This window comes from Cervus elaphus, chromosome X (assembly GCF_910594005.1).
Source record: "Cervus elaphus chromosome X, mCerEla1.1, whole genome shotgun sequence".
In the NCBI taxonomy this organism is placed as follows: domain Eukaryota; kingdom Metazoa; phylum Chordata; class Mammalia; order Artiodactyla; family Cervidae; genus Cervus; species Cervus elaphus.
Genome location: NC_057848.1, coordinates 44,583,280 through 44,607,649, shown reverse-complemented (window position 1 = coordinate 44,607,649; position 24,370 = coordinate 44,583,280). Strand labels below are relative to the sequence as shown.

Genomic DNA, 24,370 nt, shown 5'->3' with positions numbered 1-24,370 from the left:
ATAAGGAAGCTGTGGTACATATACACCATGGAATATTATTCAGCCATTAAAAAGAATTCATTTTAATCAGTCCTAATGAGATGGATGAAGCTGGAGCCCATTATACAGAGTGAAGTAAGCCAGAAAGATAAAGAACATTACAGCATACTAACACATATACATGGAATTTAGAAAGGTGATAAGGATAACCCTATATGCAAAACAGAAAAAGAGACACAGAAATACAGAACAGACTTTTGAACTCTGTGGGAGAAGGTGAGGGTGGGATATTTCAAAAGAACAGCATGTATACTATCTATGGTGAAACAGATCACCAGCCCAGGTGGGATGCATGAGACAAGTGCTCCGGCCTGGTGCACTGGGAAGACCCAGAGGGATCGGGTGGAGAGGGAGGTGGGAGGGGGGATCGGGATTGGGAATACATGTAAATCCATGGCTGATTCATATCAATGTATGACAAACCCACTGGAAAAAATAATAATAATAATAATAAAAATTAAAAAATAAAAAAAAAAGAACCAATTCTAGGTTAGTCTTGATACCAACTTCTCCCTAAAATAATATATTCCTCTCTTCCTTGATTTATCTTGAATGTATAGTCCCCATAGCCTCCAGGCTTTCTGGAATTTTCACTGACAATTCCAGATATGCCAAAGATAACTGGGATATTCAATCCTTATTTTCTGCTAACACCTAGGTAGAAAGTCCCTGAAGAGAGAACAAAAACTTGACATGACAAAAATATATGAAAAAACCCCTCCCCCCTTTTAGTGCCCTGAGGTCCATATTTCAGCAATTCTCAAATTTAATGTGTATAAGAATCACCTGAGCTTTCTTGAGCCCCACAACAGAAATTTTGATTCAGTCTGAGTAGTCAGGAAACTACATTTTTAACAATCTCTCTAACTGCTTCTTATACAGAAAGTATATTAGTCTGCTAGGGCTGACATAACAAATAACCACAGACTATGTAGCTTAAACAGCAGAAATTCATTCCTCACAGTTCTGACTGAGGGGAGTCTAACAGAACATGCTGGCTGACGCCTCTCTTTCTTTGGACTGCAGATGGTGGTGTCATTTGTGTCCTAACCGTGGCCTTTTCTCTGTGCATGGGCATCCCTTGTCTCTCTGCCTCTTCGTGTAATAATACCAGTTCTATTGGATTAGAGCCCCATCCTCATGACTTCACTTAATGTTAATTGTCTCCTTAAAGGCCCTCTCTCCAAATACAGTCAAATGAAGGTTAGGACTTTGACATATGAATGAGGTTGGGGGGGACCAACTCAGTTCATGACAGATAGTTTATAAACATGGAGAAATAATGATGGCTGAACTGCGAAATAAAGAATATAGTTAGTTAGAAACAGCTACCCAGAACCCATGGTATACAGATTCTAGGGTACTTACAGGAGAAACTACAAAATAAAAATGCTCCTACCTTCATGAAATTTTAAGGTAAAAGGAGAATTTTATAAATACACTCAAGACATTTACAAGTGCCAAATATTGTATTGCCTAAAAAGTTCATTTGAGTTTTTTCAGATGATGTTACAGAAAAACCCAAACAAAATTTTGGCCAATTCAATAAATACAGTGACCATATAATTTATCATCTAAATAAGGACACTTGAGAGTAAAACAAGACAAAAGGTATAAACTGGAATATCCAGGGTAAACCATACCCTCTGGTCATCCAATAGATACTTTCTCCTTAAATGTTCAGGGACAAAGCCAGCTTTAAAAGGTAGACAGCAGCCCAGTCCATTCACATTTGCTGCACACTTAATAAAATGACTTCCTTCCAGGTGAATTCATCTTATAAAATATAAATAGTAATTGAGAGGGTATGGGGGTTAGAAGGAAGGGCATAGTGATGCATGAAACCATTATCACTTATTAATGCCTTAGCTTGAATTAGTATTTTCCATATTATCTTGAGGTCTCAGTTGAGCCCTATTAAAAAGGATGCAGAACAGATATACTTTGATAAAGAGAGGAGGAAAAGGCCATGGATAAGGAAGTGGAGGCTCCAGGAAGTTAAGTGGTTTGCCCAAAGTTACATAGCTCATAAGTGAAGAGGCTGTTTTCTAACCCTGGCCTTCTGTCTCCTATTCTGGTGTTCCTATCTGTCCATTATACTCCAAGATCTTTTGGAAACAATAGCCTTACATGAGTGTGAAGGATTCCGGGTACCCAATGAATAGAATTAAGTCTGGAGCACTTGACATATGTGGTAGAAGAACAACACACACCCTCACCCTGGCAAAGATGTCCACTTCTCAACCCCCAGAATCTGAGAACATGCTAGGTGATAATGGAAAAAGGGAACTAAGGCTGAAGATGGAATTAATGTTAATAATCAGCTGACTTTAAAATAGAGATTATCCTCAATTACCTAGATGGGTCCAATCTAATTAAAAGATCCTTAACACTGGGAAAGGGAGACAGAAAGGTAGGTCAGAGCCATCCCCCATGAGAAAGAGTTCACTGGTCATTGCTGGTTTGAAGATGGAGGATGGAGCCACAAGTCAAGCAATGTAGCCTCTAGAAGCTGGAAAAGGAAAGGAAAGAGATTCCGCCTGAGAGCCTCCAGCAAGGAATTCAGGCCTGCCGACATCTTGGTTTTTAGCCCAGTGAGATCCATTTTGGACTTCCAGACTTCAACCTCCAGAATTGTAAGATAATAAATGTATATTATCTGAGCCACTAAGTCTGTGCTAATGTGTTATAGCAGCAATGGAAAACTAATACAACACAGCAGGAAGAGTGATAAGGAAGGACAGTGGTGGGGGCGGTGCACGTGTGTGTGCGCATTTGTGTGTGTGTGTCTATGATAGAAAGAGACAATACAGAGACCCAACAGATTTGAGGTAATTTATCTGCCACAGCAAACTTTATCTACTTTGCTCTTCTATTTGTGATTTGCCCAACAGATAAAATGAGTAGATACTTTAGATAATAGTTTTTAATATATGTAGTCTTGGAGTCTTCTAGTATTCAAAATCTGCATGAATAAATCACTCATTTGATAATGCTGCATTAGGACAGATGCAGAGTCCATTCCCTTCCCAATACATCTCTCTGGAAAGAATTAGCATTTTAAAACTAGAACTTGAAAGGGTAAATTAAGAGAAGGAAGACTGAAATAAAATGTTTCCCTTCCAAACTTTCCTCTGAAAAGAACATGTCTGCCTGCATGACCCAAGGATGATTTTGCCAGTGACTTGCACAAGCATGAAATTCTATTTACTCTGCATTTATTTTTCTATTACTTGATTCCATGGAGAAAGAAGAGTGTTAACCAATTACAGAGGAAGCTGACTCTCGATGTGCTTTTCCCAAATGACAACCAGATTTTCAGGGCCAGGGTTTGATCTGTGAATATACTGCACTGTCTCAGAAAAGGGCCCTGAGCTGGACTCTTACACAGAACCATTTGTGACAATATCAGAATTCTAATAGTTCTACAATTTTTACTACCTTGAGCACTGTATCAAGAGCAATACTCTATCAACCTTCAAACCAACAGTCTAAAAAAAGATCTCTCTTCAACTAAATGTTAAACAATTGAATGACTGGCTCATGGGGCTCAAAATTTTCAATAGTCTCTCACCCAAAAGAATTCAGTTCTTTCCAAGAGCTCAGCAGTTAATATCCACAGTAGGGAAGGCAATTAGCCAATTCATAAAGTTGGGTTCAGCTGACACATCCATTGGAAAGGGAAATTATTTTTTAGCTTATGTAAGAATCTGTAACTCAATTTCAGGCAAGACTAATATTACAAAGAGTGTTCACCCATGGCTAGATCATCCTTTTGTCTTAGGCCATTGTGACTCTGAATATTTCAACCAGGGCCATGAGCACCATCACAACAGGATTAACTTTACAAAAGTCCACTTCTGTAGTGGATTGTAATATCATCTGCCCAGCATAATATTCCTTTCCCTTTTCTTCTTGTAACCAAATCTCCCTTCCTATAGGAAACTTATTCCATAAAATTTAAGTGAGGCCATCATCTCATAATCATCTGCCCCCACCATATCACCTGAGTTGGTATGTAAACTGGAATCACCATGCTTTCCTTGAAACTAACACAAAAGTGTAAATCAACTATATGTCAATTTTAAAAATATTTATTAAATGAGGGGACTCCCCCCCAAAAAAGGTCCTGGGATGGATGCTATCAATGAATGTGAAGAAAAATAAGGCAGTAAGTACCTCCACTCCACAGACTGACAGTCTACTGAGGGAGAGAGGTATTTACTCAAATAAACCAAAGCAGAGTATGATAAGTACTCCAACGTAAGTGCAACCAATGGGCTATGGGAAAATAAGGGACAAGGGAATTTATCCCAATTGGAGGCCTCTTGGGAGGCCTTCTGGAGTACTTATTATTTGAGAAATGTCTTTGAAGGCAGGTAAAATGGAAAATTCCTGGAAAAGAAGCTAGCAGAAGCAAGTGTGCAAGATGAGACAGAGCTGAACCTGTAAGAGAAAGGCAGAGTTGTCTCATTCAGTTTAAGATCACCTGACAGTACTGCCATTTACGGATTGCAATGTTGTGGATGGTGGAAATTGTGTCATATAAAATGAACGGAGAAACATAAGCTTAGATGAGATTGTAGGCACAAAAGGAGACCAAATATTATTCTGTATTTAAGGGGGAACCATCTTGAGAGGTAAAATGATACAGTCAGATCTATTTTGGGGCTTTTTCACCCAGAAAGTTAGTCTGGCCCTAATGTAAAGGACAGAAAAAAGAAAGAACAGTTAGGAGTGGGGTATGCAGAAAATAAGAGCCTCAGCCTGAGTCACGGCACCAAGAGTGAGAAGATAATACACCAAAAAGGGAAAAGTCATATGTCTTCTAAATTAACAGCAGTGTTGGGCAAGAGTGGATGATGGTTAAAAATATAACCCTAATTTTCTTCCTCAGAACTTTTAACCTTCCATAGGTTATACTGCCTAGTAAATTAGTAGAGGGTAGAGTGGAGGAAATCCACAAAAATTTCTCTTCATAAAAATAATTCTAAACCACAGAAATGTTAAAACCACAGGAGGAAAAAAGGTTGGTTACTTTTAGTACCACATCTTTTTTGAAAAGGGGGTTGTGAGGAGTTAGCGAGTTTGATGGCTGACCTTAGAGATAAGTTACTCACCACTCTCTTTGGGCTGTTTTTAAATATCAAGGCCACATTCAAAAGACAAAGATTCCACTTCCAATTGCAGCCAAGGTGGAGTAACAGGGCTTGGATTATCTTCTCACCTGAAACGACCCAAAAAACAGAGACAATAATAAACCAGAGTTTTCAAGATATAGTACACCAAGCAATGAACAATAGTAAACAAATGATTGTGCCAGTTTACTGCCTGAAAAGAGTTTCCAGGACACACTCAAGGCACAGGGAGAGAGAATGGAGGAAAAGTCTAATGGGTTTTCTGAGCTAGAGAGAAAGAATCTGTGAGTACAAGAAGAACAAGGAGTTCGTAGCACAGATAACCAGACAGGAGGGAGTAGCAGACAGAACCCTGGAAGTCAACAGAGTATTGATCAGAACATACATGCGAAGAAACTAACCAAGGGAGGGGAAAGAACCACCTGAAAGGACTGCAGGGAACAGTAGCCAGCACTCACCCAGGGCTAGGAATAAAGCCTGTTCCTATAAGCTAAACTGAAAAACCTAGGGTAGAGTACTTGTCAAAAACTGTAAAGTGTCTGGGTTTCCCCCTACTTGTAAACCAAAAAGATAAAACATACTTTTTCATGGGTACTGAAAGAAGATGAAAGACTCTTGGGTCAGAGATAGAGTTCTTATTGCTCACAGCACAGCAAGGAGCATGATCATGTGATATATTTATTTGTGTTGGTTCTCTGTTAAGTCATAACTGAATGCTTATGTCCTCTCAAAATTCCTATGCAGAACCACTAACCTCCTATATAACAATATGAGAAGGTGGAGCCTTTGGGTGGTAACTAGGTTTAGATGAGGTAATAAGGGTAGGCCCCTATAATGGGATTAGTGTTCTTAAATGAAGAGACACTAGAAAGCTGGCTTCATTTTCTTCCCTCTGCCATGCAAGGATACAGTGAGAAGGCGGCTGTGTGCCAGTTAGGAAGAGGATTCTCAGCAGAATTTGACCATGCCTGCACCTTGATCTTGGACTTCTCAGATTCCAGAATTGTGAGGAAATATATGTCTGTTGTATAAGCCACACAGTCTATGGTGTTTAGATACAGCAGCCTGAGCAGATTAAGACAGTTCCCCTTGTCAATGAGTCCCATGGAGGTGATTTGATAAAGGCCCAGGTAAATGTGAACTTCCATCACAGCTGAGGAACACCAGGCTTGGATAACTCTGTTTTCATAAGCAGCAGTAAGCCTGTGGGTCCCTAAGAGAATGCTAACAATTCAGAAAGGCAACATAGGAAATCATTAGCACCCATTAAGCATGCAGGAACAAGATGGTGAAATCACCTGGAACATAGGCCTGGGAAGATAATAAGCATAGGAAAAAAAGGGCCATAGCATGGTTCAAAGATACCTAGTTCACGGACAAATAAAAGCAAGGAGAAGTGGCATGGTATAATGGAAAATCATCTCACCTGTAAAATGAGGGTACTAATATTTACTTTGCAAGAAAATATTAATGCCTGGTATATAGCATATATTCATATAGCAAATGATAGCTCCTTGAAGACAAGGACCAGGAAAAAAAAGCATATATATAGTACCAATGGGCTTCCCAGGTGGCCCACTGGTAAGAAATCCAACTGCCAATGCAGGAGGTGCAGATTTGATCCCTGGGTTGGGAATACCCCCTAGAAGAGGAAGTGGAAACCCACTGCACTATTCTTACCTGAGAAATCCCCTGGACAGAGGAGCCTGGCAGGCTACCGTCCATGAGGGGCAAAAGAGTTGGACATGACTTAGAAACTAAACAACATACTACCAATAGCAAACAACAGTGCTTGAAAAGCATGAGGCACAGTGGAAAGAGAGAGAATGCTTTGCATTCAGGGAGACCTCGGCTTGAACCACTTGCTGTGTAACTCGAAGCATGTTATCTCCCCTCTCTGCTCCTCAGTTTCCTCATGTACAAAGTAGAGATGCAAATATCAATGTTGCAATATTTAGAAATAATGTGTAAAATGTAATTGTCATCTGATATGTCTTGATAACTAATATCTATTATTTTTATTAATATAATTATTAAATTTGCCTCAAAACTAGCCTCAGGCAAAGTGTCACAGTGTGGAAGACTACTCTATAAACTCTTCAGCCCTATTTTCTGAAAGCACAGAAAACAGCACAATGCTGATACCCATTTGTCTTTCATAGATAGCAGGAGTAACAAAAGACCAGGAAGCTCCATCCAGAGTTACAAGGCATTCAAATGAATTACAAGAAAGAAGTGTCACCAGACACATTAACAACAAAATAGAACAGTGTGCTGTAAGGTTTTTCCAAAGCCTTCCTGGCAAATATTAGCAGAATGTCAATGCTCAAACATACTCCAAGTTCCTATTAATGGCTACCTGAGTCGCCTTCACTTCCTTTTTTAGCTTTTGTTTTTTCAAGAAAAAGACTCAAATCTGTTCCTCATTTAAGGCACTAAGAAAATGAAATCTCTCTCACACACACATACACAAGACATAATTTATCTTCTTTCCATCAAGGCAAAGTCAAATGCTCTTAGCTAAATTTCCCAGTAAATCAAAGAAATCAATAACAAGGAGAAGCACACTGAATATTAGCTCTCAAAGGTTCATGAGAAAAAGAAACTGACAAAGAAAGTCCCATGTAACTCACTCACCAAGGTGATCCATAGGTATCAAATTTTTCTGAACCAAAAGTCAGGACACATAGGATGAAAATTATGAGCACACTTATGAGGGAAATGTTAATATCTAAAATCACTGCTATCCATTCACTTTTCTACCCAAACCTTAGACAAGTCAAAAGTCCTAGACTTAGAACATTTTAATTGATTATCTCTGGCTACTGATTCTGTACACTACATAATCACTTGGGCTAAGGGGAACTAAACAAAATGTAATTTCTACCAACAGAAAAGAAAATGAGCCAACAGAGATTCTAGAAGAGAGAACTCTAGTTGGAAAAAACCCATCAGGAGAGGACAGAAAACAGTGCTCAAGACCAAAAAGAATGCCTGGGCATTCTCATTAGTAATAGGAAAAGGTAGTAGGTAAAGAAAATTTTACTAAGATGAAACCAAATAGACTGAGGTCACAACAAGTATGAAAGGTGGCCTCACAGTCTGGTAACACTTGTTTTTAGAATGAGGATAAGTGACCATACAACTTTTGACTACTCAGGGATAGCCCTCTGGAAACTAAGCCATCATGAAAGAAATTTACTTACCAATAATCTGAAATTAAAATACAGATGACTTCTTCAAAATTGACCTGTACTCAGAACCTTTTTAGCTAGCCATGAGGATAATTTGGTCTGGTGGAAAGAGCCTTCCACTAGCAGTTAGGTGACTTGATTTTTGATACTTCCTATATCTTGACTATTACTCTGTGGCTTTGTGAAATGTGGTCCATGCCCAGATAGAATTCAGCCACTCTGAGACTGCTTGTGACCTATTTTTGCTCATTCTAACTAATAAGATATTGATTATAATAACACATAGCAGGTATGGCATCAGTGAAAATTATGGAGTAAAGAATCCCTAGGGCCAATCCCTCCACAAAAACACCAAAGAGAAAAAAAACTGACAAAAACTATCAGAATCAAATTTATCAGAACTCCACAAAACAGACAAAGCAAATATTTCAGTAAGAAAAAGGTGACTAAAACCCAGTCAACAGAGCTTTGTGGCATTTTAGCTTATTCCTTCTGCATCCACACCTTTTATGTTTGGTGTGGGTTTGTGAAACACCAATTCACATGCCCAGAATTGGTTCCTGGTATCAGACAGAGCAAATTGGAACTTGTTCTCAAAAATTATGACAGTTGGCTTTGATCTGGATGGCAATTCCCTGAAGGACTAACACAAAAAGATTGCCTTTATTTTGCCAAAACTGAAACTCTCTCGGGGTATATGAGTGAGTACACAGAAGGGAGCATTTGTCAAAAACATTTTAAAGGCAAATGAACTAGCATCTTCCACCTGAAACAATGGATATCAGTTGAGGTAAACCAAAGACACAATAGAAAGCCAAAGGAAAGGCTAAGGAAGATGCTTTGGGGAATAAAAGTTTCTACATACTCCTGGAAACTTAAAAGGCTATGTATATGCCCAAAATGAGAAGCATGATAAAAAAAATTAAGCAATCCCTAAGCCCTCTCCTTTAGCTGTCACTCAAGCTCTGCACAAGAAGGAAGTGAGGACAGAGTTATAAAATGCCTGAGTGTGGAAGCCCAACTCAACACATATGCAAAGACCAGCTACAAAGACTGAGAGAGCTTTTTCTTGATCTAAGAGTTTAAGGAGCTATCTGTCCAATCATTAGCTAAAGGAACAGACTTCAGTGACCATTTATGACAAATACACCATCTTTACAAAATACACCAGAGAAGTCACTAAACAGACAAAATACTACAACCCATGACAAACAAACAAACCCCATGAGGAAGGGGGAAATCTGATGTTCAGTGTTATCACATTTTTAATGTTCAAAATGTCCAGTTTTCAACAATAGGAAATTATGAGGCATGCAAAAAGACATAAGAATATATGGCCCATTTACAAGAGAAAAAATAAATTAAAAGAAACCATTATTAAGGAAGCCCAAACACTGTACTTACAAGAGGAGAACTTTACATAAACTATATTAAATATGCTGAAAGAGCTTAAGGAAGCAATGGACAAAAACCTAAAGAAACTCAGAAGAACACTGTCTTGCCAAATAGAATAAACAAAGATCTATTATTTTATAAATACATAAATTTTTATAAATATTTATTATTTATATAATATTTTTAAATGTTTCTTGCCATCAATAAAGAAAAAGAAATTTTAAAATGGAAAAAAAACAAATTTTGAAGCTAAAAATACCATAGTTGAATTGAAATATTCACTAGAGAGGTTGAAGAGTTAAACCCTAGAGAACCCTAATAGCCAAAACAATCTTGAAAGAGGAGAACAAATCCAGATTTATCATGTTTCCTGATTTCAAACTATACCACAAAGCTATAGTAATCAAAACAGAATGAGACTGGCACAAAAACAGAGACATAGAGCAATGGAACTGAGAGAGCCTGGAAATCAGCACAATTATGTGGTCAATTAACCTCCAACAAAGGAGACAAGAATACAAGATGGGGAAAACCATCTTCAATAAATAATTCTAGAAAAACTGGGCAGCAACATGCAAAAGAAACTGGACTACTTTCTCATGCCACATACAAAAATAAACTAAAAATGGCTTAAAGACTTAAATGTAAAATCTGAAACCATAAACTTCTAAATGAAAACTAGATTGACTAAACTAAACTTCTATATTGACATCAATCTTAGCAATACTTCTTTGAACATGTTTCCTCAGGCAAAGCAAGCAAGAGCAGAAATAAACAAATTAGACTACATCAAACTAAAAAGCCTTTGCACAGCAAGGAAAATTATCAACAAAATAGAAAGGGTGCTTACTAAATGGGAGAAGATATTTGCAAACATTATATCTAATAAGGGATTAATATCAAATATATACAAAGAACTCATACAACTCAACATGAAAAATAACCCAATTTAAAAAAGCAGAGGACCTAAATAGACATTTTTTCATAGAAGACATACAGACGGCCAACAGGAACATGAAAAGATGCTGAACATCACTAATTAGCAGGGAAATACAAATCAAAACAAAAATGAGATATTAACTCATACCTGTCAAAATGCCATTTATCAGACAGACAATAAATAACATAAGTTGGCAAGGGTATGGATAAAAGGGGAATTGTGGGTGGGGATGTAAACTGATGCAGCCACTAAGATGAAGAGTATCAAGTTACTCAAAAAATTAAAAATAGAACTACAATATGATCCAGAAATTCTGCTCCTTGATATTTACCTGAAGAAAACAAAACTCTAATTAGAAAATACATATACACCCCTATATTTGCTGTAGCATAATAGCCAAGATATGGAAGCAACCTAAGTGCCTATCAATAAATGAATGAATAAAGAAGATATATGTGTGTGTGTGTTCTGTCCATGTGTGTGTCTATAATGGGGTATCAGTCATAAAAAATAATGACATCTTGCCATTTGACACAACATGGATGGACCTACAGAGTAGTATCCTGAGTGAAATAAGTCAGACACAGAAAGACAAGTATTATGATTTCACTTATATGTGGAATCTAAAAACAAATAAACAAACATAAAGCAGAAACAGAGTTGAAGATACAGAGAACAAACATGTTTGCCAGAGGGGAGGAGATGGGAAGAGAAAAGAAATAGTTGAGGGAGATTAAGAGGTACAAAGTTTCAGTTACCAAAAAAAAAAAATGAATCATGAGTATGAAGTGTACAGTGTGAGAAATATAGTCAATAATTATGCAATATCTTTGTATGGTGACAGATGTTAACTAGATTTACCATGATGATCAGTTTCAAATGTATAGAAATACTGAATCACTATGTTGTACACCAGAACCTAACAGTGTTGAAGGTCAATTATATTTTTAAAAAAGACTCACAGAAAAAGAAATCAGATTTGTGGTTATGAGAGGTGTGGTGTGGTGGAGGGGAACTGGATGAAGATAGTCAAAAGGTGCAAACTTCCAGGTATAAATAAGTACTAGGGATGTAGTGTATAACATGATAAATATAATGAGCTCTGCTTTATGTTATATGTGAAATTTAAGAGAGTAAATCCTAAGAGTTCTTATCACAGGGAAAAACCTTTCTTCTATTTCTTTAGTTGTAGAGCTACATGAAATGATGGATGTTCACTAAACTTATTGTGATAATCACCTCATGAGGTGTTAATATGTAAGTCAAATCATTATGCTATATATCTTATGTAGTGCTGTATGTCAATTATATCTCAATAAAACTGGGGTGAAAAAAGGACCAAGAATATGAAAGTCAATGAAAAACTAAAGAACTATTCTAGACTCAAAGGTCATCATCATTAAATGCAGCACATGATTATGTACTGGACCCTTTGGACATTTGGATTGGGACAATCTATGAAACTTGAACAGAATCTATGAATTGAATGGCAGTATTATATTAATGTTATTTTCATGAACTGGATTTTTTTAGGTATGTAGGGAAATCTCTTTGCTTACTGGAAATAATGTATAAGACTAAAAGAAGATGAAATTGTGACTGACATAGAGGAAGAGGAATGGAGCTTATCGGAGCATATTTTGTATACTATAAAAGCTAAGCTGATGTTAATTTAAACTAGATTGTTATAAATTTAAGATGTTCTTTAAAATTCCAAGGATATACACCAAGAAGATAACTTTTACATAGAAAGGAAAATAAGAAGGGAATATAAGTGGTACATTAAAAAAACATCAATTAAACACAAAAGATAGCAATAATGAAGTAAAAAAGGAACAAAATTGATGCACAAGATAGAAAATAAATAGCAAAATGGCAGAAGTCCTTGGATATCAGTAATACTTTAAAAATAAATAGATTAAATTACCTTAAATTAAAAGTAGAGTGGCAAAATGAATATAAAAACATGATCTAATTATATGCTGTATACACGAGACTCACATTAGATCCAAAGACACAAATAAGTTAACAAGGAAAGGATGGTAAAAGATAGCAAATACTAACCAAAGACAACTGGAGTTCTGTACTAACATCAGATAAAATAGACTTTTAAGTCAAAACTGTTACAAGAGAAAAGGATACATAATAATTAAAGGGTCTATCCATCCAGAAGATATAACAATTATAAACATATCTGTACCTAAAAAGAGAGCCCTAGAAATATGAAGCAAACACTGAGAGAAAGGAAGGCAGAAATAGGCAGTTCTACAACAGTAGTTGGGCTTCTCTGGTGGCTAAGTGGTGAAGAAGATCTGGGACAAGAAGATCCACTGGAAAAGGAAATGGCCACCCACTCCAGTATTCTTACATGGGAAACCATGGACAGAGGAGCCTGAGGGCTACAGTCCATAGGATCAGAAAGACACACAACTGAGTTACTGAGCAAACACATGTCCATTAAGAATACTGGGGCTTCCAAAGTGACTCAGTGGTAAAGAATCCACCTGCCAATGCAGGAGTCATGGATTCAATCCCTGAGTTTAGAAGATCCCCTGTAGAAGGAAATGGGCTGAAGAATTCCATGAACAGAGGAGCCTAGTGGGCTACAGTCCATGGGGTTGCCGAGAATTGGACATGACTTGGCAACTAAACAACAGCAACAGTAGTTGGAGACTTCAATATACTGCTTTCAATAATGTATGAAATCATTAGAAGAGCAATAAAAAATATATGGCTGATTTGAGAACATAATAAACAACTAGACCTAATTGACAGATACAAAGACAAGATACATATTCTTTACATGGCACATGGAATATTTTCCAGTACAGATAACATGTTAGGCCACAAAACAATTTTCAATAATTTTTAAAATACTGAAATTGTAAAACATATCTTCTCTGATAACAGTAGAATGAAGCTAGTTCTCAAAAAAAGGAAAACAAAATTTTTTTAAAACATGTAGAAATTAAACAATATACTCTTAACCAATGGGTCAAAATGAGAAGTCACAAGTGAAATTAGAAAATATTTTAAGATGAATGAAAAAATACATCATAACCAAACTGATGGGATGGTATTAAAAGTAATACTAAGATGGAAATTTATAGTTGTAAATGCCTACATTTAAAAACGGGGAAAGATATCAAGTCAATAATCTAAAGTTTACCTTCAGAAACAATAAAAAGAAGGGAAAACTAAATTCAAAATCTGGATTGGGAAGGAAATAGTAAAATTTAAAGCAGGCATACAAGATACCAAAAAAAGAAAAACAATTAGAATCAATAAAACAAAAAGTTGATTCTCTGGGGAAAAAAAACATTTAGATAAACTTATCAAGAATTTTTTAAAAAGTTAAGGCAAAATCATAAATACAATTGGGGATATTTCTACCAACTTTACTAAAACAAAAAATATAAGACATTACTGTGAGCAACTGTACATCAATCAATTTGATAACCTAAATGAATGGAAAAATTTCCAGAGACATGCAAACTACCAAATCGACACAAGAATAAACAGAAAATCTAAATATGTCTATTATAATTAAGAAAATTAAATCAATAATCAAAAATCTCCCCCAAAAGAAAAGCCCAGAACAAGTTGGATTCATTGGTAAATTCTAACAAACATTTAAAATTAGAGCATTCCTCAAACTCCTCTTACTATTTGAAATGGTAGGAACACATCCTAACTGATTCTATGAGGCTTAAACTGAGGGTAAGTCATCAGTTAGATCCATTAAACCATAACTTGCTTAGCAAACAATGAACTGTAACTTGCTTTCACTGACCAAGATTGTTTTTCTTTTTAACAAAGCCTTGCATGTCCTCCAAGTGTCATGTACCCTAAACAATAGGATGTTTGCCCAAGTTGTTTTTCAGGATCTTGGAGTCAGCTGTGTCCAGTTAGAGCTTGAGCATGCTAAGAGTGCTTGGGACCACCGACTGTCCAGCTTGTACATCCAGACACGAACAAAAGTCTGACATCAGAGGGCTAAAATCCCCACCCTCAGAATGTGCTAACACTGCCATTTTTGTCCCAAGAGGAAGCTTACAGCTTAACTGTGCTTGTTGTGCCTATGCAGAATGATGATTACCTCACCTTTTACTTATGTCCAGTCACTTCTCATGCTCCCATGCTTCAGCTTCATCCCATAAATATCCACATCCCCTTGCCTTGGGGGCTTGGATATTTGAAAGTTCTTCTCCCATATTATTATTTGGTTTCCTTGTGAATAAACTTTTCCTCTGCAACAAATCTCAGAGTCTCAGTGTTTGCTTGCTCTGCATCAAATCAATCTGGTTCAGTAACAAGGCCAACACTTATCTAACATTGAAGTCAGACAAGGATGATACAAAAATCAACAGAACAGCATCTTTTATGAATATAGACACAAAATCCTCAATAAACTATAGTAAATTGAATCCAGCAGCATATAAAAAGGATTATACACCATGACCAGGTGCGATTCATGCTAGGAATATAAGAGGTTCAACACACACACAAAATAATCAATACAATACACCACATTAACAGAATTTAGGGCAGGAAAAGCACATGATCATCTCAGTTGATGCCAAAGAAGAATTTGACAAAATCATATACCTTTGTATTATATGAATACTCAGCAAACCAGGAAAAGAAGGGAACTTTCTCAACATGACAAAAGTCATAAATGAAAAACTCACAGCTTACATCATACTTAATGGTGAAAGACTAAAAGCTTTCCCACTAAGATCAGGAACAAGACAAGGATGCTCACTTTTGCCAGTTCTACTCTAACCAGAGCAACTAGGAAATAAAGAGAAACAACAGACATCAAAATTGGAGGGGAAGAAGTCAAAATATCTGTTTGCAGATGGTGTGATCTAATGTGTAGAAAACCCTAAATATTTCAATGTTAAGCTAATAAACTCAATGCATCGAAAAGAATAAAATATTTACAAATAAATTTAACCAAGGAGGCAAAACATTTGTACACAGAACACTATAAAACATTGCTAAAGACATTACCTTCAATGGAAAGTATTCTGCATCCATGGATTATAAAAATATTAACATGAAAATTCTGCCTAAAAGTGATCACAATTTCAATGCAATTTCTATGAATAAACCAATGACTTTTTTCCCTACAGAAATGGAAAAACTCACCCTAAAATTCATATGGAATTTCAAAGGACCCAGAATAACCAAAAAATATCTTGAAAAAGAAGAATACAGAGAAGTCAAATTTCCCAATTTTAAAACTTTTTGCAAACCTACAATAATCAAAACAGTGTGGTACTAGCATAAGGAAAGACATACAGACCAACGAAATTGAAAGTTTTGAACTAAATCCTCACATCTACAGTCAACTTATTTTCAACAAGAATGCTTAAACCATATAATAAGGAAATAACAGTGTTTTCAACAAATATTACTGAGAAAGCTAGATAACCACATGCAAAAGAATAAAGCTGGACCTTTACATCATATATAAAAATTAACACACATGAATCAAAGACCTAAATTTAAGAGCTAAAACCACAGAACTCTTAGAAGAAAACATAACCAAGATTGTATGACCTTGGATTTTAAAGTGGTTTATCAAATATGACACCAAAAGAACAGGGGACAAAAGAAAAAATAGACATAATTAAAATTAAAAATTGTGTGCAAAGGACACTATCAAGAGAGTAAAAAAGAAATCCACAGATTGGGAGAATATATTTGCAAATCATAGATGATAAGGGTTTAATGCCCAGAATATAAGAAGAACCCGTGAAACTCAACAATAAGACAAAAAAAATTTAATGGGGAAAGGACATTAGGAGACATTTCTTCAAAGAACATATACACATGTGCTATAAGCATATGAAAAGATGCTTAGTACCATTAGTCATTAGTGAAGTCACTCAGTCATGTCCAACTCTTCGCAATCCCATGGACTGCAGCCTACCAGGCTCCTCTGTCCATGGGATTTTCCAGGCAAGAGTACTGGAGTGGGTCGCCATTGAATGTAAATAAAACCATCTCACTGGAGATCACATTTACTGAGATGGCTCTAATTTTTTAAATAGGGAAAATAAATAAGTGTTGGTGAAGGTATCAGCTATTGGAGCCCTCATACATTGCTGGTGAGAATGTAAAATTGGGGAGGAATTCCCTGGCAGTCCAGTGGTTAGGACTTGTTCCTTTCAATGTAGAGAACACAGGTCAGGAAACTAAGATCCTGCAGACCATGTGCGCCCCCCCCAAAAAAAAAAGAATGTAAAATTGTACAATCACCATGGAAAACAGTTTAATAGTTCCTCAAAAAGCTAAACATAGAATTTTCATATGACCCAGCAACTTTAGTCCTATATAGATATTAGGTTGGTGCAAGTTATTACAGTTCTGCATTGTTGAAATTTGATTTTGATATTGGAATATTTTCTTAAATAAGTGTGATTGTTGTACATCATTTTAATAGGCATTTCTCATTTTTTTTTTGCTAATGACATTACTTGCTGTTTATTTTGTATTTATTTTAGACTATAGAAATGATTTTAGACAAAAAGCTTTTTGAGTGATTTTTTTATTTGAGTTCAAAATGGGTCATAAAGTAGTGGACACAACTCGCAACAGCAACAACACATTTGGCCCAGGAACTGCTAACAAACATAAAGTGAAGTGGTGATTCAAGAAGTTTTGCAAAGGAGACAAGAGTCTTGAAGATGGGGAGCACAGTGGTCAGCCATCGGAAGTTGACAACAACCTATTGAGAGGATCATCGAAGTTGATCCACTTAGAACTACACGAGAAGATGCCGAAGAATTCAACATCAACAATTCTAAGGTCACTCTTCATGTGAAGCAAACTGGAAAGGTGAAAAAGATCCATAAGGTGGGAGCCTCATGTTGTTGTTGCTTAGTCCACTCAGTCATGTCCAACTCTTTGTGACCCCATGGACTGCAGTACGCCAGGCATCCCTGTCCTTCACCATCTCCCGGAGTTTTCTCAAACTCATGTCTGTTGAGTTGATGATGCCATCCAACCATCTCATCCTCTGTCACCCACTTCTCCTCCTGCCCTCAATTTTTCCCAGCATCAGGGTCTTTTCAAATGAGTCAGCTCTTTGTATCAGGTGGCCAAAGTATTGGAGCTTCAGCATCAGTCCCTCCAATGAATATTCAGGATTGATTTTCCTTCAGGATTGACTGGTTTGATCTCCTTGCAGTTCAAGGGACTCTCAAGAGTCTTCTCCAACATCAATTCAAAAGCATCAATTCTTCAGCACTCAGTCTTCTTTATAGTCCAACTCTCACATCCGTACAGGACTACTGGAAAAACCATGCCTTTGACTACATGGACCTTTGCCAGCAAAGTGATGTCTCTGTTGTTTAATACACTGTCTAGGTTTCTCATAGCTTTTCTTCCAAGGGGCAAACATCTTTTAATTTCATGGCTGCAGTCACCATCTGCAGTGATTTTCTGAGCCCAAGAAAATAAAGTCTGTCACTGTTTCCATTGTTTTCCCATCTATTTGCCATGAAGTGATGGGACCAGATGCCATGATCTTTGTTTTTTGAATGCTGAGTTTTAATCCAGCTTTTTCACTCTCCTCTGTCACCTTCTTCATTACCTTCCTCTTTGCTTTCTGCCATTAGGGTTGTGTCATCTGCCTATCTGAGGTTATTGATATTTCTCCTGGTAATCTTGATTCCAGCTTGAACTTCACCCAGCCCAGCATTTTGCATGATGTATTCTGCATATAAGTTAAATAGGCAGGATGGCAATATACAGCCTTGACATACTCCTTTCCCAATTTTGAACCAGTCTATTGTTCCATGTCCGGTTCTAACTGTTGCTTCTTGACCTGCATACAGGTTTCTCAGGAGGCAGGTAAGGAGATCTGTCTTTAGCATAGTCAGTAACCATGAGCTGACCACAAATCAAAAAACAAAAATCATTTTGAAGTGTCATCTTCTTTTATTCTTTGTAACAACAATGAACAATTTCTCCATTGGACTGTGATGTGTGATGAAAAGTGGATTTTAAATGACAACCAACAATGAACAGCTCAGCAGCTGAATCAGAAGAAGCTCCAAAGCACTTCTCAAAGCCAAACTTGCACCAAAAAAGGTCATGGTCACTGTTTGGTGGTCTGCAGCCCATCTGATACACTACAGCTTTCTGAATCCTGGCAAAACCATTACATCTGAGAAGTATGCTCAGCAAACTGATGAGATGCACTGAAAACTGCAATTCCTGCAGCCAGCATAAGTCAACAGAAAGGGCCCATTTCTTCTACATGACAATGCTCAACCACACATTGCACAATCAACGCTTCAACAGTTGAAAACTTCTACAAAGTTTTGCCTCATCTACCATATTCACCTGACCTCTCAACCAATTACCACTTCAAGCATCTAGACAACTTTTTGCAGAGAAAACACTTCCACAATGAGCAGGAGGCAAAAAATGCTTTCCAAGAGTTCTTTGAATCCCAAAGCACAGATTTTTTTTTAATAAATTCATTTTAATTGGATGCTAATTACTTTACAATATTGTAGTGGTTTTGCCATACATTGACATGAATCAGCCACAGATACACATGTGTTCCCCATCTGAACCCCCCTCCCACCTTCCTCTCCATCCCATCCCTCTGGGTCATCCCAGTGCACCAGCCCCAAGCACCCTGTCCAATGCATCGAACCTGGACTGGCGATCCATTTCACATATGATAATATACATGTTTCAATGCTATTCTCCCAAATCATCACACCCTCGCCCTCTCCCACAGAGTCCAAAAGACTGTTCTATACATCTGTGTCTCTTCTGCTGTCTTGCATATAGGGTTATTGTTACTATCTTTCTAAATTCCATATATATGCATTAGTATACTGTATTGGTGTTTTTCTTTCTGGCTTACTTCACTCTGTATAATAGGCTCCAGTTTCATCCACCTCATTAGAACTGATTCAAATGTATTCTTTTTAATGGCTGAGTAATATTTCATTATGTATATGTACCTCAGCTATCTTTTTTTTAATTTTTCATTTATTTTTATTAGTTGGATGCTAATTACTTTACAATATTGTAGTGGTTTTTGCCATACATTGACATGAATCAGCCATGGATTTACATGTGTTCCCCATCTGAACCCCCCTCCCACCTCCCTCCCCATCCCATCCCTCTGGGTCATCCCAGTGCACCAGCCCTGAGCACTTGTCTCATGCATCCAACCTGGACTGGCAATCTGCTTCACATATGATAATATACAAGTTTTGATGCTGTTCTCTCAGATCATCCCACCCTTGCCTTCTCCCACAGAGTCCAAAAGTCTGTTGTATACATCTGTGTCTCATTTTCTGTCTGCATATAAGGTTATCATTACCATCTTTCTATTCCATATATATCCGTTAGTATACTGTATTGGTGTTTATCATTCTGGCTTACTTCATTCTGTATAATGGGCTCCAGTTTCATCCACCTCATTAGAACTGATTCAAATGAATTCTTTTTAATAGCTGAGTAATATTGCATTGTGTATATGTACCACAGCTTTCTTTCCATTCGTCTGCTGATGGACGTCTAGGTTGCTTCCATGTCCTGGCTATTGTAAACAGTGCTGTGATGAACACTGGGGTACATGTGTCTCTTTCAGATCTGGTTTCCTCGGTGTGTGTGCCCAGCAGTGGGGTTGCTGGGTCATATGGCAGTTCTATTTCCAGTTTCTTAAGGAATCTCCACAGTGTTCACCATAGTGGCTGTACTAGTTTGCATTCCCACCAACAGTGTAAGAGGGTTCCCTTTTCTCCACACCCTCTCCAGAATTTATTGTTTATAGACTTTTGGATAGCAGCCATTCTGACTGGCGTGAAATGGTACCTCATTGTGTTTTTGATTTGCATTTCTCTGATAATGAGTGATGTTGAACATCTTTTCATGTGTTTGTTAGCCATCTGTATGTCTTCTTTGGAGAAATGTCTGTTTAGTTCTTTAGCCCATTTTTTGTCTTTTTTTTTTTCATTTATTTTTATTTGTTGGAGGCTAATCACTTTACAATATTATAATGGTTTTTGTCATACATTGACATGAATTAGCCATGGATTTACATGTATTCCCCATCCCAATACCCCCTCCCACTTCCCACTCTACCCGGTCCCTCTGGGTCTTCCCAGTGCACCAGCCCCGAGCAATTGTCGCATGCATCCAACCTGGGCTGGTGATCTGTTTCACCATAGATAATGTACATGTTTCGATGCTGTTCTCTTGAAACATCCCACCCTCGCCTTTTCCCACAGAGTCCAAAAGTCTGTTCTGTACTTCTGTGTCTCTTTTTCTGTTTTGCATATAGGGTTATCATTACCATCTTTCTAAATTCCATATATATGTGTTAGTATACTGTATTGGTCTTTATCTTTCTGGCTTACTTCACTCTGTATAATGGGCTCCAGCTTCATCCATCTCATTAGAACTGATTCAAATGAATTCTTTTTAATGGCTGAGGAATATTCCATGGTGTATATGTACCACAGCTTCCTTATCCATTCGTCTGCTGATGGACATCTAGATTGCTTCCATATCCTGGCTATTATAAACAGTGCTGCGATGAACATTGGGGTGCATGTGTCTCTTTCACATCTGGTTTCCTCGGTGTGTATGCCCAGAAGTGGGATTGCTGGGTCATATGGCAGTTCTATTTCCAGTTTTTTAAGAAATCTCCACACTGTTTTCCATAGCTAGCCCATTTTTGGATTGGGTCGTTTATTTTTCTGGAATTGAGTTGCAGGAGTTGCTTGTATATTTTTGAGATTAATTCTTTGCCCATTGCTTCGTTTGCTATTATTTTCTCCCATCCTGAAGGCTGTCTTGTCACCTTGCTTATAGTTTCCTTCACTGTGCAAAAGCTTTTAAGTTTAATTAGGTCCCATTTGTTATTTTTGCTTTTATTTCCATTACTCTGGGAGGTGGGTCATAGAGGATCCTGCTGTGATTTATGTTGGAGAGTGTTTTGCCTATGTTTTCCTCTAGGAGTTTTAGAGTTTCTGGTCTTACATCTAGATCTTTAATCCATTTTGAGTTTATTTTTGTGTATGGTGTTAGAAAGTGTTCTAGTTTCATTCTTTTACAAGTGGTTGACCAGTTTTCCCAGCACCACTTGTTGAAGAGATTGTCTTTTTTCCATTGTATATTCTTGCCTCCTTTGTCGAAGATAAGGTGTCCATAGGTGCGTGGATTTTTCTCTGGGCTTTCTGTATTGTTCCATTGATCTATATTTCTGTCTTTGTGCCAGTACCATACTGTCTTGATGACTGTAGCTTTGTAGTAGAGCCTGAAGTCAGGCAGGTTGATTTCTCCAGTTCCATTCTTCTTTCTCAAGATTACTTTGGCTATTCGAGGATTTTTGTGTTTTCATACAAATTGTGAAATTATTTGTTCTAGTTCTCTGAAAAATACCGTTGGTAGCTTGATAGGAATTGCATTGAATCTATAGATTGCTTTGGGTATTATACTCATTTTCACTATACTGATTCTTCCAATCCATGAACATGGAATATTTCTCCATCAATTTGTGTCCTCTGATTTCTTTCATCAGTGTTTTATAGTTTTCTATATATAGGTCTTTTGTTTCTTTAGGTAGATATACTCCTAAGTATTTTATTCTTTTAGTTGCAATGGTGAATGGGCTTGTTTCCTTAATTTATCTTTCCGTTCTCTCATTCTTAGTGTATAGGAATGCAAGGGATTTCTGCATATTAATTTTATATCCTGCAACTTTACTATATTCATTGTTAGCTCTAGTAATTTTCTGGTGGAGTCTTTAGGGTTTTCTATGTAGAGGATCATATCATCTGCAAACAGTAAGAGTTTTACTGCTTCTTTTTCTATCTGGATTCCTTTTATTTCTTTTTCTGCTCTGATTGCTGTGGCCAACACTTCCAAAACTATGTTGAATAGCAGTGGTGAGAGTAGGCACCCTTGTCTTTTTCCTGACTTTAGGGGAAATGCTTTCAATTTTTCACCATTGAGGATAATGTTTGCTGTGGGTTTGTCACATATAGGTTTAATTATATGTTGAGGTATGTTCCTTCTATTCCTGCTTTCTGGAGGGTCTTTATCATAAATGGGTGTTGAATTTTGTCAAAGGCTTTCTCTGCATCTATTGAGATAATCATATGGTTTTTATCTTTCAATTTGTTAATGTGGTGTATTACTTTGATTGATTTGTGGATATTGAAGAATCCTTGCATCCCTGGGATAAAGAGCACTTGGTCATGATGTATGATCTTTTTAATATGTTGCTGGATTCTGTTTGCTACAACTTTGTTCAGGATTTTTGCATCTATGTTCATCAGTGATATTGGCCTGTAATTTTCTTTTTTTGTGACATCTTTGTCTGGTTTTGGTATTAGGGTGATGATGGCCTCATAGAATGAGTTTTGAAGTTTACCTTCCTCTGCAATTTTCTGGAAGAGTTTGAGTAAGATAGCTCAAACTTAGCTCTTCTCTAAATTTTTGGTAGAATTCACCTGTGAAGCCATCTGGTCCTGGGCTTTTGTTTGCTGGAAGATTTCTGATTACAGTTTCAATTTCCGTGCTTGTGATGGGTCTGTTAAGATTTTCTATTTCTTCCTGGTTCAGTTTTGGAAAGGTGCACTTTTCTAAGAATTTCTCCATTTCTTCCAAGTCGTCCATTTTATTGGCATATAGTTGCTGATAGTATTCTCTTATGAGCCTTTGTATTTCTGTGTTGTCTGTTGTGATTTCTCTATTTTCATTTCTAATTTTGTTGATTTGATTCTTCTCCCTTTGTTTCTTGATGAGTCTGGCTAATGGTTTGTCTATTTTATCTATCTTCTCAAAGAACTAGCTTTTAGCTTTGTTGATTTTTGCTATGGTCTCTTTTGTTTCTTTTGCATTTTTTTCTGCCCAAATTTTTAAGATTTCTTTCCTTATACTAACCCTGGGGTTCTTCATTTCTTCCTTTTCGAGTTGCTTTAGGTGTAGAGTTAGATTATTTGCTTTTTTCTTATTTCTTGAGGTAAGCCTTTATTGCTATGAACTTGCCCCTTAGCAGTGCTTTTACAGTGTCCCATAGGTTTTGGGTTGTTGTGTTTTCATTTTCATTCGTTATTATGCATATTTTTATTTCTTTATTTATTCTGTGATTTATGTTGCTTATTCAGCAGTGTGTTGTTCAGCCTCCATATGTTGGAATTTTTAATAGCTTTTCTCCTGTAATTGACATCTAATCTTACTGCATTGTGGTCAGAAAAGATGCAAAGCACAGATTTTTATGCTACAGGAATAAACAAACTTATTTCTCACTGGCAAAAATATGTTGATTGTAATGATTCCTATTTTGACTAAAAAACATGTGTTTGAGCCTAGTTATAATGACTTAAAAATCATGGTCTGAAATTGCAATTATTTTTGCACTGACCTAATATGTACCAAAAAGTAGCAAAAACAGATTCAAACAGATACTTATACACCAATATTCATAACAGTATTTTTTAAGTTAATTTATTTTTTAGGTGTAGGATACTTTACAGAATTGTGTTGGTTTCTGCTGAACATGAACATAAATCGGCCATAAGTATACACATGTCCCCTCCCTTTTGAACCTCCCTTCCACCTTCCTCCCCATCCCACCTCTCTAGGTTGTTACAGAGTCCTAGCTTGGGTTCCCT

General features: G+C 36.9%; 1 pseudogene; it reads left to right on the top strand.

Moving 5' to 3' along the window:
• LOC122690278 overlaps positions 1 to 24,071 on the top strand; it is a 32,424-nt pseudogene extending 8,353 nt beyond the window's left edge.
• Positions 24,072 to 24,370: the final 299 nt, after the last annotated feature.